The sequence below is a fragment of the Sander lucioperca genome, chromosome 1 (genome assembly GCF_008315115.2).
Source record: "Sander lucioperca isolate FBNREF2018 chromosome 1, SLUC_FBN_1.2, whole genome shotgun sequence".
NCBI classification, from domain to species: Eukaryota; Metazoa; Chordata; class Actinopteri; order Perciformes; family Percidae; genus Sander; species Sander lucioperca.
Window position 1 is genome coordinate 26,004,084 of NC_050173.1, and position 15,553 is coordinate 26,019,636.

General features: G+C 37.8%; 1 long non-coding RNA gene across 1 annotated transcript; it reads left to right on the forward strand.

The window, feature by feature from the left end:
• The first annotated feature begins 2,534 nt into the window (after positions 1-2,534).
• Positions 2,535-3,037, forward strand: LOC116052682. The gene is made up of 2 exons (XR_004105627.1): positions 2,535-2,606; positions 2,689-3,037. It is a non-coding gene; the product is annotated as an uncharacterized LOC116052682 (long non-coding RNA).
• The last annotated feature ends 12,516 nt before the right edge of the window (positions 3,038-15,553 follow it).

Consider the following 15,553-nt stretch of genomic DNA (forward strand, 5'->3'; position numbering starts at 1 on the left):
CAATATATCTGGATATATTTCCAAAACTATAAGAACTAGTTTTTTCTTAGCCAATTTATTTAGCCCCCTTCCCGACAAACTAGCATGACATGAATTCTTCGGTCCTTAGGTCGGTAAAATTGAGCCCATTACAGCCTCTCAAAGACAGTAATGAATTTTATGTTTTGACCACTATTTAACTAACCTATTTACCAGAAAAAACAGCAGTCAGAACCACTGTTAAACCTATGTTGCAACCACCATTAAACATATTGCATCACCCTCAAACTGTCCATTATGCACAATTTGAGGGTGACGCTGTGTAACACTAATACTATAAATACAACGTGATAATCACACAAACTGAATGTCGCCACTAAGTGTCTGTGCGAGGCCTCCCTGGTCTATATGTATATAGTTGGTGCAGTGGACAGGATGTAGGATTAGATTCAATGTCAGCGGGGATCCGTGGCCTTGTTGGTGAGGCTGACTGCAGAGGGGAAGAAACTGTTTTTGTGGCGGGAGGTTTTGGTCCTGATGGACCGCAGCCTCCTTCCAGAGGGGAGAGGTTTAAAGAGTTTGTGTCCAGCCTGAGAGGGATCGGCTACAATCTTTCCTGCCCGGCTCAGCATCCTAGAGGCGTACAGGTCCCAGAGAGACTGCAGATTTCAGCCAATCACCTTCTCAGCAGAGCGGATGATACGCTGCAGTCTGCCCTTGTCCTTAGCAGTGGCAGCAGCGTACCAGATGGTGATGGAGCAGGTCTCGATGATGGCAGCATAGAGCTCCCTATAAAGTCGTAGCCTCACCTAGTGGAAAAGTCACACCACACCACTAGTTACTAATGCAGTGTGAAAAAGTGAAAATAATTTGTGTATCTGCCCCATGATTCAGATCTGCTCCAAAATTTTATGGCTTTTTCCTTGGCCCGTGCTTCACCCTTCCAGCATGTTTCATGAAAGTCGGGCAAGTAGTTTTTCTTACTCCTACTTTTCGTAATCCTGCTCACAGACAAACAAACAAACCAACAAACATAAACCCTGCCGAAAACATAATCTTGGCAGAGATTATAAGTAGTAGTGTAACTACTATTATATTTGGTAAGATTAATTTCAATATAACCTACAAAATCAGTAAGGCTTGCAGGTGTTATTCTTGCAGACAAAAATAAGAGACTTAAGTAAAAGTCAACCTACAGGTCAGAGGAAAAGTCGTGTGAGCAGAAATTCATCCGTCTGTTCTCAGGAACAAGAAAACATCCCCCAACTACTGCAGTGGAAACACTGTGTGTGTGTGTGTGTGTGTGTGTGTGTGTGTGTGTGTGTGTGTGTGTGTGTGTGTGTGTGTGTACGTGCATGTAGTTTTATTCCACTTTCCTCGTTGTAAAAGGCTTTAAAAATGTGTTGGCCTCCTGTTTTGAAATTAAAACTAAAAGCTAAACAAGACAAAAATAGCCACAGTGGATTCACACACTCATTCTGACCACACAACCACACCACACTGCTGCTGAATTTGCTGGTTCAATGCATCTCTCCTTGTTCTTATACAAAGTTAATGTTTAATTGTGCACTGTTCCTGTAGAATAAAATTACATTACATCAACCAAATAATCTTAAATTACTATATTATTTTAACTACATAGTAAAACCTCTGCAGATCAGTAAAGACCGGGTGTGAGATTCTGTTATAGGCTATTTGTTCATTCTGTCCTTTCTTTCTTTTAAACATCCATTACAGAGAGACAGGAAGTCGAACGTGATGCAGTGGATGTGATGCAACAGAAACTATGAGCCAAACTCTCACCAATGTCATAGTACTAGTACAGGATGTGTCATAAATCTTAGCCCAACAATTCCCCTGAACTTGTTTCTTACCAAACCTAACGCTAACTCATGTATCATAAGTTTTATTATAGAAACCATGTGTTGTGTCCGTTGCTGACGTCAGTTAATTTACAGTAATACGTTTGGTTTGAAGTTACTTTTAATGTTTAAATTTCAGAGCAACAACACCGTAAACCATAATACCATAACAACTGCTACTACAGCTTTTATAAATACTTCTACATTACAACATAACACAGATGAATAATAGTAATAATGATTGTTGTACTTAATTGGCAAGTCACCCGCAGATCTGTAGCCCTGACATATTGGACCCACCCCTTCTTCTGTTAACAAAAACTCTGGTGCCACCTGGTGAAACAATTCACCTTTAAAGTCATTAGGCCTACTGTAATATATCCTGTACTGCTTTTTTGTAAAAATTCACATTTCATTATGTGTTGTGTGAAAATGTTCATTTTTACTGTGGCATTCATGTTTTCAGTGTGTGGCAGCGTGTTAATTTGTCCATCTTAAAAGTCAGTCCACCTTAAGCCTGATTCAGCTCCAAAATTGCTCCTTTGAGCTACTTTTTTTAAAGCATTGGTTGCTTGTCTTCCCTTGATTACCAGCACATTCCCTGGATTGTTTGTGATTGATGACAAAGGTATGTAAGATATATTGCATTTTGGTAACACTGTTGCTTTAGTCACATTTCATTGACGTTTTCTTCATGCAGAGCAGGATGACTGTTCCTGCCCCAAATGAGAGCTGATTCAACACATTTAGTTTCAGTTAGTTGAGGTAAAACATGTGAGATCGTTCTTTAGTACCCATTAGTGGCTCTTGTCAGTGTGTAGTTGATTATTTTGTTCTTTTCTTGCAGTGCTAACTTCTGTTGAGTTTTACCTACATCTTATGTCAGTGTTGGGTTATGGTGTCTATACTTACCATCTTCCAATTTAGCCCAATATCACAAATTTGACTTTCAATTAAGGGGTTTTACAGCATACGAAACCTTCTGTCCTCTGACCCTTGATTTGGATATGGAAAAACTTCCTGAAATAAACCCTATAATGGTGAAAAAATGGAAAAAAAACTCAAGAGACGAGGGATCCCTCTTCCAGGATGGACAGTGATGCAATATTTGTTGTGTGTGCAAAATAGACAAACATGGTACAATTACAGTTTTGACACTGAGTATGACCAGTTATAAATTGTAAACATGCATGAACCAACCTGTATTTTCTTTGTCCCAGGCCAGAGCATTATCCAGAATGGGGGTTTGTGTGCCTGCTCAAAAGTACAGCAACCATAGCCGCCTGAGCAGCAATGGCGCAAGTGGAGCGAATGCATCCCCATTATTCAACTGCGGGGAGCAAAGTTAGTTACTTTGTCTTTAAAAAAAAAAAAAAAGTATAATAAAAATCATATTTTTGGACCACCCTTCAAGTTGTTTCAAGCGCACCCGTTGCTGATCATTTGCTTTGGCTGTCAATCCACAAAGGAGTCTTAACTGTTTACAAAGGTAAGAAACATGCCTGTGATCTTGGACTGAAAATAGGACATGGGAAAATAGAGGATGAATGCAGCAATTTGTTTTAAATTACTTTTTATCTGGGGGGAGGACCCCTAGACCCCAGGGCAATTATCTTTTATAATTTTGCTCCCCCACTTTAAAACAACCAGTTGCCCATAACGGCAGTGTTTGCACCTTTTTATCTGTGTGTGCGTGTAATATCGACTATTTTTCCATGGGTTTGAGTAAGTCTTCTCCTAAATTCCTAAAAAAGTTTGGACTGCAACCCTTATTCTGGTCAGTAGTTAAAGGACAATTCAGGCGCAAAATGAACCTAGGGGTTAATAACAGATGTGTACCCACTCGATCGTTCTCTGGGACATGTCTTCATGCTAATCTAATGTGTTTGTAGCTTGAAACAAGCTAGCGCGGACCGCTGATTAGCTTACAATGCTAGTATTCGAGGCACAGGGAAAGTAAAAACGAATCGCTATTTTGTACCACTAAAAAGGCTCAAAATATCACCAAACTTCAACGATAGCATAATGAGGGTCTCTAAATGTTAACTGAAGCATTGAGAACTTTGTAAGTGTACGGACAGTTTATTGAAAAGATAAATTATAAAGACACTCACGTTCATGTTTACATGCGGCCGCTTTCTTGAAAACCAGTCATGACTTAGAGCTGGCGATGCAAACTAAAATCAAAAGCAATTTGCTCAATATATCTGAAATAATCGCACCGATGTAAAACATAACTTGTCTAGTCTAGGCTACTTACTCGGTGGATAACTTTCCATCTGATCCCTCCGGTCTGGGTCGCCGTCTCCAATTTATTTTCAGGACATGGAAAAAAAGTTTAAAGTACAGCCCTGTTTATCAGAGAGGGGACATCTTCAGACTGTACAAAACACTGTATCTCTTGGGTGTCGCGACGCAACAGGTCCCACTCCGTGCAACACAGACACTCCTGTTTGGTGGCCATAGCTTCACAATGTCCGCAGGTACACCACCAGTTTCCTGAAGTATGAGGCTGTGTTGCGGCATTGACTACCGGTAGCTCTCTCTCTCGTAGCCCTTTCACGGAGCTCCCGCAGCTCTTCGTTCAATAAACTGTCTGTACACTTACAATGTTTTCAATGTTTCGGTTAACATATAGGGACCCTCATTATACTACCGTTGAAGTTTGGTGATATATATATATATATATATATATATAATATTATATTAGTTTTTACTTTCCCTGTGCCCCGAATACGGTAATAAACGGTCTTTGCTATTTCCTCTGTTTTTATGGGTTTTTCATTCACCTTCAAAACTGTGATAGACACAAAATTAGTCAAAGTGACAACTTATATTAAGTTGAAAACATGGCGTTGGGGGCTTATTTAAGCTTTTGGCTAAAACATTTCTAAAATGTAATAGACTCTTGCTCAATTTTAAATACAGCCTCGTATATCAATTTGACAAAGTTGTCTCCATGAAAAGTTGCAGAATTCATTTTTAATGTAGTGACAAGAGTGTGAAAGAAATGTGAGGTTGCAATAATTTAAAAATAACACATGTAATTTGTCAGTGACCACTGAAGTAAACTAAGAACTCTTATAGACTACACAAGGAAACATTCAGCCTTGACAGAGTGGGAGGTGGAAAGCTTAGCACTATGAAGAAAGTGACCACCAAGAATTAATAATTGTTGCTTAATGGGAAACAAATTTGCTTTTACAAGGGTACACTGTAAAAAAAAAAAGTTATTTCACTGGAATTCACTGTATAATTTTACGGATTTTTTCCGTTTTTTCTACATTAAGTGTTAATGCCAGAGAAATACAGAAAAATACTTTTATTTAAAAAAAACCCCATTAAATTAAGGTTTTAGTCTGTAAATTGATATAATGAGATAATATAGTTGTTTAACAGGATAATTCCATTGCTTAACGGTCTTGAAAGTTAAATTACATTGAATTTTATGTAAAAAGACAAAAAAAAAACATAATTTTACGGTGTGTAAAATTGAGGCCTCTTTCTGGTTTTTTACTGTTAAACCTTAAATTTAATGTAAAGAAACGTTAAAAAACAATCGTGAAAAAACGGTAAAAAGTCTGGCAGCAAAAGTTGCCAAACACTTACCGTGAAATGACAGTAAAAAACCTTATGTTATTCTACAAAGAATTATATATTACTGTGACTTATAATACAGATATCTACTGTACATTTTCTGTATTTTCACAGTCCAACTACTGTAGATTTAAAAAGAATTGTAATCAAAAAACATATTTAGAATGTTAAACAAATGTATAAATCTGTACAAACACTGAAAAATATTGCAAAATACCTTAAAATTACATAATTTAAATGAAAACTGCTGTTTTCATACGGTTTTCTTTGGTAAATTCATAAGATTATTCAATCCATCCACAAGAACTCCCTGTTAAAGTACAGATTCCTGGATGTAAAACACATAAAAATTATGTAAAATGACTTTCAAATACCCTCCTTTAGGCGTTTATTTTATGATTATCCAATCTATTTACGGTAAATTCCTGTTTAATACTGTGTTTTTACTGTACAAAAAAGAGAAGATAATGGGATAATACCTTCCAGAAACATTGTAATAATAGTCATTACTTTATATAAACAATATTTGAGAGTATTTACAAGCAACTCTCCAATATATCTACATACTTTTACCATTAATGTATGTTGTTTACTTTAAATAAACATTCATTTATAGTTATTTACATGTCAAATTTATGTAAAATTACCCTATTTGACAGCCCATTAATAGTATCTTAAAAGCTTTAGGCATTTATTTTACATGATTATCCAATCAATTTACAGTAAATTCCTGTTTAATACTGGTTTTCTACTGTACAAAAAACAATATGTGATAATAACTTGCAGAACCATTATTTTATAGTCATTACTTTATATAAACGTTACAATCAACTCTTCATTATGTCTACAGGCTTTTCCCCATAAATGTATAAGGGTTTACTTTATATAAACAATATTGTATAGTGTTAAAAAGAAACTATCTAATATACTGTACTTTAATCATTAATATATCAGGTTTACTTCATACAAACAATACTTTATAGTGATTAAAAGCAACTATTCAATATATCTACAGACTTATCCCATTAATGTACTGTGTGTTTACTTTGTAAAAATATTTGACAATATTTACAATTAACTATCCAATATATGCATCAGAGACTCTTCAGAGGGTAAATATTGGTATAATGTATAGGGGTCCATTTTAGCTTATTCAATGTGGTCTCATACTGTGTGTTAGTGTTTTAATCGCTGTCAAACTTCATCCTGGCCAGTGTCTCTTAATGCAAGTCTACTAAATTCTAGCAATAGAGGAGGACTTGTATTTAGCTTTGCAGTTATTTGAAGAGGGGTTAACAGAGGTACTGAGACAGGTAGGACCAGCCATACCCGTTTAATGCATTGAATGAGGCTGACATGAACCCTCACTGCATGGCCTCAACAACTCCACAGCAAAAACCCACAAGCAATTGTTCTCAATTATAGTTGGATCAATGTAATTATATTAGAAACTACACTACTATTTTGCAAGCAGTAAAACAACTTGGCAGCACACAAGCTTAAAAAGCTATAGGACTACTGCACCAAATCACCACTGGTGACAAAGATGCTGTATTTAGATCTGTCTTTGTAAAAATAAACATTCTTTCACCTAAATATTTGTGGAAACAAAGCCATAGCTTCAGTTACGGGAATGCATAAGAGACAAGAGTCAACCTAAACTACAGGCCTTGGATGTACATGATGTCTATTTTAGTCCAAGTCTGTGATATGCTCATCACTATATAATCATGTTTTGGTCTGGCAAATTAGTTGACAAAAGAATCGTGCAGCCACAGTTCACATCACATAGGCCCACAACCCTATAGGCCTACAGGATGACGATACAGTACACAGAGAGCCAGGCAGCCTCTGAAATTACACTACAATTTCCATTGACTTGCAATGGTTACACAGGCATTGATGCACATATTGGGCAATGTGTGTTTCATTAAGGTGTAACATTAATAAGTTAAATGGATTGCCTGTGCCACAGCTATGCTACACTTTTATAAGGGGTGGAAAATCAATATTAATGCACACCAGTACCTCAAATACAGTATGTACCTGCTTGCCTAACTTGCACACCACCTAACCTAACTTGTTCCGCTAGTTCCAACCCTCATACAGTTTAATTCAACCCTGCGTTGATAGGAAAGTGTGTCCCCTCCTATGAAAGTCATGCCTACCAACAAACAGTATGGACATCTGCAACATTATGCTTATTTGAGAAATTATCTGTGATTTCATTTCAAAACTGAAGGAGTAGGCTTTTCATAAAAGGCTGTTAATCCACTTTAAAAACGGTGGAGTCTTCCAATACAAACTCCAAACTGTTTTAGGCAAGGCTCAGTGAATGTTATGAAAATAAGCAATTCAGAAATTTGGGGACGTTTTTACTGTTTTTCCCAATTCCCCACAGTCAGAAACTAATATGCATGCGGGACAGACCTCTTTTTAATGTATTTGGTGTACTTCAAATAGAATATGTAGCATACATGTTCTTTTCCTTATGAAGTTGAAATTGTTGTTAAAACAATTTTTCTTAATATTAAGACCCAAAGTGAGTCACAGTGTTCAACAAAATGCAAGGTCATTGTGCAGTCTACTGCTCCCTCAAATCATGTTGCCTCTCCCCACTTTCTACAGGTCAAAGGGAACAAAGAGTTTTTCATGGGCTGAGGTAATATACGGTGAATAAAGACAGGGAGGACACAGTATGAATAAAGCTTTACATTGGTGTGCAATATATTTTTTTTCAATTTAGCAATACATGCAATGTGTGAAAGACTGGGAAGGGATGCTAGGGCTCAACAGTTCAACCAAGGCTTCTAGCATCAACGTGAACATTGATAATCAGGGCGTGAAGGGATGTAAGACCTTAAAATGGTTGAAAAAACAGAAATGTAAACAGAAATGGTCTCTTTAGTGTAGGCATAGACTGTATATAGTGGACAGCGCATCCGGTTCAGCAAAATGCGGCAAATGCGGAAGTGCCTTAAACCTGCATTCTATCTGAATTCCAGCAGGGGGCGACACGTGCGGTTGCAAAAAGGAGGTCCATTTCTATAGAAGTCTATGGCGAAATGACCCACTTCTCACTTGATTTATTACCTCAGTAAACATTTCAATTAAGAGTTTATATTCTCAATCGCTAGTTTTAAGTCTTCTGCAACACAGAATGATGTTCATTTTTTGAATTATGGTCTCGTTGATTTTAAAATCGGCGATAAAGCGGGGGTGTTTTAGGGCGTGGCTATGATGTGATTGACAGTTCGCGGCCTGTCAATCATGACAGAGGTTTAGCAAAGCTTATCCATGGCATGTAAACTTCACTTTGGGGGTTGACCAGCTTTCGTCTTCGTGACTGTGACAGTTGGTCGCCTAATAATGTCTTGTTCAACGTTCGGTTGTACGACAAGACACTCAAAGGAGTCGGCAGTTCAGTTTTTCCGGTAAGTAACGTTACATTTTGTTTTTATACCGTTTTTCGTTAGCCAACGTTAGCATCCCAATGAATATCAGTTAGCTAGCTAGATTGCACCTTGCTAACCAAGCTAGCGGGCTAACTAATAACGTTATGCAGACCGTATAAGAGGATTAAAATTAATATATTTAACGTTACAGTCGTATACAGTAGGTATGCACAACGGTCTCGCCGGTAATCTGTTTTTAACCATATGTGATGTTATTGCTAATCGATGCGCATGTAATGGTAATGTTAGCTTAAAGTCAAAGCCTGATATAGCTAACGTTATAGTGCAAATTCATATAAATCCTATTCGTACGGGAGTATAATCATTTTGGGACCGCGTGTGATTTAGAAAGTACCCCCTCACATCTGAGTTTTGTGTGGGGCATTCGCACGGGACAAGCGGAGATGCTTTTACTTGAATATACTGAAATATATGTACCCCGCCCGAGAGTTGGGCAACGTTACCCGGAGGCGCCCGAAGGACAGGCACAGACACCCACACAGCATCACCGTCACCCTCACCTCGGACAAAGCCGCGCTGGAGCGCGTCGACGGACGGGGCAGTAGGCCAGAATATCCGTTTTTGCAATAAAATGTCGCACATGAAAATATATATATATATATTATTGTAAAGTTACATAAGTGTTCTATCTTGAAAAATCTTCAGTTCTGCAGCCAAATGTATTGTATAAAGCACCGGGTTCAATATTCTTTTCTCAAAATTCTAAATACATTATTTCAGACTGTTAATGTACCTAACAAGCATGCTGTTGCAGGAGTTACTAACCACTGTTGTTGATGCTGTTACACTGAGGTCTTTCTTCCACTTACTGTAGTTGTCTGCTAATCTATTTGAAGACCTTCTGTCAGCACATTAGTCTGTTTTAAGATGAGTCACATACATGTTACAATCTATATTTACAAATTGTTTATTACTAAAATGTAAGTGTTGCGTACAATACACATTGTCTAAGATAAATTTGACATGTAGGAGTATGTTTACTTAATACTGCATGTCCTCAACTGAAGCATGCCTTCATGTACAAGCTCATATATTAATATAATTCATTGTGATCTACCATCTCTTAACTACATGTTTGTCTTTACAAAGGTATCCATACTGAAAACTGAATGACCAGAGCCAGAGGGAAGACCTGGTGTATAGAGCAGCGTATTTGGTGCCATTCATCTTGTTGTGGAAAACAGATTGCATTGACCACATCCGAAGTTCTCAAATGTGTTCTGATTATAACGATGCCAGAAAATCATTTTCGGTTCAGCTTCTTCTGCTGAAAGGACAGACCAACTTTTAGCACTTTAGCAGTCATTGGTATTTAGAGGTTTAAAATGTGAGTCCTGTAATAGATGTGTCCTCTTGTGTTACTGTTAGGCCTGCTGCTCCTAGGTAGCTTCTCTGTCTCTCCTCCCTCCCTCTCTCTGTCTGTCTCTCCTCTCTCTGTCTGTCTCTTATTGCAGGAGTGGAGTCTAGAGGGTGGGAGTCTGGGTTCCAGCTGCCTCTCATCTACCACAATCAACCAACAATTTGTGATAATACTTTTGTTATAATGAATTTGCAATAACCTTACACAGATTAAACAGCTTCCGGTCGACAGCCAAGCTAACGTTAGTTTAGCTAACAGCTAATTCGGCTAACTGCTAGCTGAGACAGCATGTAATAACTTTAAAAGACCCTCAAAATAAAACTTGAAAATAAACGTTGACATATATAACAAACACCTAACATATATAACAGCTGTTACGTCAGTTCTACTTTACTTGTGCTCATTTAAAATACAATCACTCAATACTTGTCTTTATTGTTATTACTGTGAAGTCTTAATTTAGCTGTAGCCTGCTTTTCCCATTACGTTTGAGTTAACGTTATTTTAGACTGAATCTAGCTGTCAGCTAGCGGTTAGCCGAATTAGCTGTTAGCTAAACTAACGTTAGCTTCCCGGTGGAGGCTAGCCATAGGCTAGCGTGGAACAGATCGTGCAGGTCGTATGGATACGTAAAACAGTATTATCTTGCGCATGTGCAGAACGGATCGTGCAGGCAGAACGGATCGTGTACCGACAATCTCCACAAACCAATGGGTGACGTCACACATGCTCTGTCCATTAATATATACAGTCTATGAGTGTAGGCTATGTGCTTCAGGAAAGTGCGCGCAGATTCAAATAATTGAATGTTGCACAATCATTGGATGAATCATGCCGGGCAGAGACGATCTTGACCAATGATATTGTTTGACTTCATGGGGGGCTGTGCTAACGTCAAACTCATCTCGACGCAGAGACAGTGTGGATAATAATGTAACGCAGGAGTCAGGACTTCTCCACGATGATTCACATTCAGCTTTCACTTAAGGTAAAGTAATACTTTTCTTTTTATGTACATGCAGTTTCCTCACGAGATATCAACTGGACACGAGTTAAGATAACACTTGTATACGTTTCACAATTTTAAAATGTCAGCAGGGATAACGTTAGCATTTGCCGTTTATGTGCCTTATCAAAGTGTGTCTGGCGTTAGCTAACGTTACATTAAGACAACTTGACATTAAACGGAGCGTCTGCTTTGTGGACCACAACATCTTAATTTGAACGTGATCGTTATTTTCACTCATGATTCAGTGTGTCCAACTTAACATTACCATTCTGTCTTTCCAGAGAGAATATTTCCATTCCCGCTTTCCACATAAAAATAAATGGACAGGGAATTGAACAAACTCATAAATAAGATATAGGCTACCTGCTCTATTTATAAGTGTTTCTTCCTCCAGACAATTGCACTCAGTCTGTAATTAAATATGTATTTTAAGTTTAATTTTTGTTGTAAATCAAAATAAATAAATACCTGGTGGTCAATGCTGGCAAGCCTCCACAAATAAATCTATGTATACTACTGTTACAGTAATGTTCAAATCTCACCCTAATTCTTTAATCCTTGTTTAGGCAAGATGGAAGAAAGAATACCAAGATAAGAAGATCAAGAAGATAAAGTAAATAGATGTTCACCCAACAGTATCACGCGTTATCATCTGTACCTTACCACATCTTTCTCACCCATGTTATGGCTCTCATTCTGTGTTCAGTTTGACAAGGATCAACAGACCAGACAGCTCTCCCACAGCCAGCCTGAGAACCTGCTTTACGGTCTGTATAGCCTGGGTGAAGTTGAAGACTCGTGCATCAGATGGCTGAGAAAAGGATAGCCCAGAGCAAGAGGGAGCCCAGCAGAGGCTAAGAAGGAGGCAGCAAAGGAGTTCACAAACCCACATACAGCTAATGGAGGTACCGAATGACAGGTCCATTTCAGAAAGCAGGTTTAGTGAAAACTCTGAGTTTGTTAACCCTGAGATGAGGGTAATTCTGGGTAACCTAACCTCGGACTCTGTGAACCTAACCTAGTCGGGAACAGGTTTTCTTCTTTCAGTCTCCTCCCTCTGACACAGCTCTCTTTCATTTCATCATTCATAATTGCAGTCTGTATCAGGCGCATTTTAGCGCAGTTTGTTATCGGCATGAATAAAAAAACAGGGTTGGTTTATTAACCATGTTAGGCAGATTATAAAACGTTTTTTTTCTCAAAACATGCAATGTCCTTTTGTCGACGATCCCGGTGATGTAGAAGCTGTATTACTTCGCAGGGAGTTAAACATACGTCAGGAGATGATATTGAGGCCCCGACGCATTTTAATTTCCAGATAAATACCTATTTGAGCGGTACCGTTTTTTTCTTCCCAGTCTATCAGTTATGTAGCCTACATAACCTTTTCCGTCCTCATATCACTAACGTCACCCATCGTGGACATGCTCTACATCCCAGCAGATTATTTGTGTCACATTACATTTTTTTGCAAACAACAGTTTTCTTTACAACATTGATGATGTGGAGCATATTAGTAAAGCTACTGTAGCAAAGCGCCGTCAGAAGAGTGTGACTCGCACTGAAAGGTTTTTTAAACGTTTGTGTAGTGTTCCCTGGACACAAACCAGTAAGAGCCATTAGAAAGGAGTTCCACAGGATTGCAGGTGAATGATGTAAACCCTTTGAAATATAAGATTATGAATTATAGTTCTGTTGATGATGGTGCTGCAGCCTCAGAATGGGATTAGTAGGCCTAGGACTTTTATAGATTATAGGTTCAATACCATTTCACCAATAATATTATACTTATGATTAAATATGATATACACTATATTGGAACTAACGCATTTACTCTAGCAGCAATTTTCTCCCACGCAAATTCTCTCTTTTAAAGCAGCCGCTGTGTTGCTTTTTTAACTAAATACATGTTCAAACTCGCTGTATGTGCAGTATTTCTGCCCACCAGTTTGTTTGTTGTTGTTACCATGGTGAATCGTAGTATCATGGCTCCATTCATGCTGCCTGAAACTGAAAACTCAGAGTTTCCATCTCAGGGTAAATCAACTCAGATATCAGGGTTAGACTCAGAGTTTGTTAAACCTCCTTCCTGAAATGGGCCCCTGCATTGTTAACGGTTGCTTTACCTGGTCTGTGCTTGTAAATAAAACGAACCGGATTTGGATTTGTAACATTGTTACACCCCTTTTTGTTGGTACAGCCTTACTTGAGTCTAAACACAGTGACTTGGGACTTGTTCAAGACGGTGAAGGTTAAGATTTGTGACTTGCACATGTGTGACTTAAGACCGTTACACACTGGGGGCGTGACGAATAAGCGACGCCAATATGCAAAATAATCGCCTGTGAATATTTCACATCAAAACTATTCACACCGGCAGCGATGCAAATTTGTGACAGTTTTCAATAAAAGGTTTGGATATACACGCCAGCTCATCTACAATGTCAGTAGGACAGATGCTGAAGAGAGAGAGAAAGTGACGGAAGATGTGGTGTGAGCGGACGAGAAAGAGAGAGCAGTCGGAGCAGAGGAGAGTTAACGTTTAGTGGTGAAGATATGAAGTGATTGTACAGCAGCTAGATTCTGCAGTTTGACAACAAATAAATGCAGCAGCTCCTCAAAAGCACCAAAAGGTGTCCTGTCTGGTTTCCAGGCTGCTGAGTGGAGGGACGGGGGCTAGCTTCGGATACGTCCCAGGAAAAGCTGTAACACTAAGCTACTGTAAGCTATTTATTGAGTTTCCTCTAACTCTAATTGAGTATACAGTTAATACTCAATTGAATTCCCTCTGCAAAACAGTGTAGCATATGTCTCGGGCTTATTGTGAAAGGTAAAAACGGAAAGAATGTTTCTGGCATACGCTGCCATTGTAAAGGTTGAAAGGAGTAATAAAGTTTGCTGACGTACAGTCTGTAGTTGGGACAGCAGCCTCCGTGTTGTTGTTTGGTGATCCTCATAAGTAAACACTACTTGTGACAAAAACAACAGTTTGAAAAAATATATTGACATGCGAAATAATCGTCCCTGGTGTGCAATGGTCTTTAATCTCACCTCTGATATTTTTGATTAAGAGCTACTCTCTGGCGAAGCCACAAACCAGAAATGTAAGACTCAAACTATGATGTCATCAGGTTACTAAGCTGCTTCATAGACAATGAATGTGAAACTAATTTTGTAGAATAAAAAAAAACCAAATGAGGTTTATTCTATGTTAGCGTTTCATTTCTGAAACAGAAACTCTACCCGTTACCTCTGAACATTCCCCCTGAGTGTTCTCAGTGTCATCTTTCAAATCTTTCTCAATTCATTGTTTTTGGAAAAGCTCCAGACATTATATCAGATGACATCACAAATTTGAGTTTTTAGATTTTGGAGAGAGTTGTTCATGTTCACTGACATTTTTAACACACATGTATGAATTCCCAAATTGCCCATAGTTCCCCTTTTGCTATAATTCAATGTACCAGACAGTTTTTGCTCCCATAAGTTTATTCATATGTGAACTTTAAGGATAGCACTGTTTAAATAGTGCATTTCTTTGTAAAGCATGCAGTAAATGGTCATTCTATAATACTTTCTGGTTATGATACATCTTAAAATCTCATACATCTCAAATAGGGATCTTCAGTGAATGGATTGGACAATGCTGTAAAATGTCAGCAGAAAAAATTATATATTTATTGCGTGTAAAAGTAGTTGATGCAATTGCACTTTTACATAGCCCTTTTGGTTTTTGTACATTCAAAACCCCATTTACTAATGAGGAAGTTGTGAACATATATTGGTTAGTAATAGTAATTACTGTCAAATAATGTTTATGAAGTAAATCCCATATAAGAAAAGTCTGTAGATATATTGGTGTTGCTTGTTATTACTGTCAAATGAAGTTTATATAAAATAAACATGTATGTACATATAATGGAGAGTTGCTTGTTATTACTGTCAAATAATGTTTATATAAAGTAAACCCCCTACTTCAATGAGGAAAAGTCTGTAGATATACCAGATAGTTGCTTTTAAGTTACTATAAAACAATGTTTATATAAAGTAACCTCATATATTAATAGTAAAGGTATGTAGATATATTGGAGTGTTGCTTCTAAATTACTATAAAACTATGTTTATATAAAGTAAACCCCGTACAATAATGGTAAAAGTATATATATATATTGGATAGTTGTTTGTAATTACTATAAAGAACAGTTTATATAAAGTAAGCCCCCATACAATAATGAGGTACAGTCTGTAGATATACTGGATAGTTGCTTGT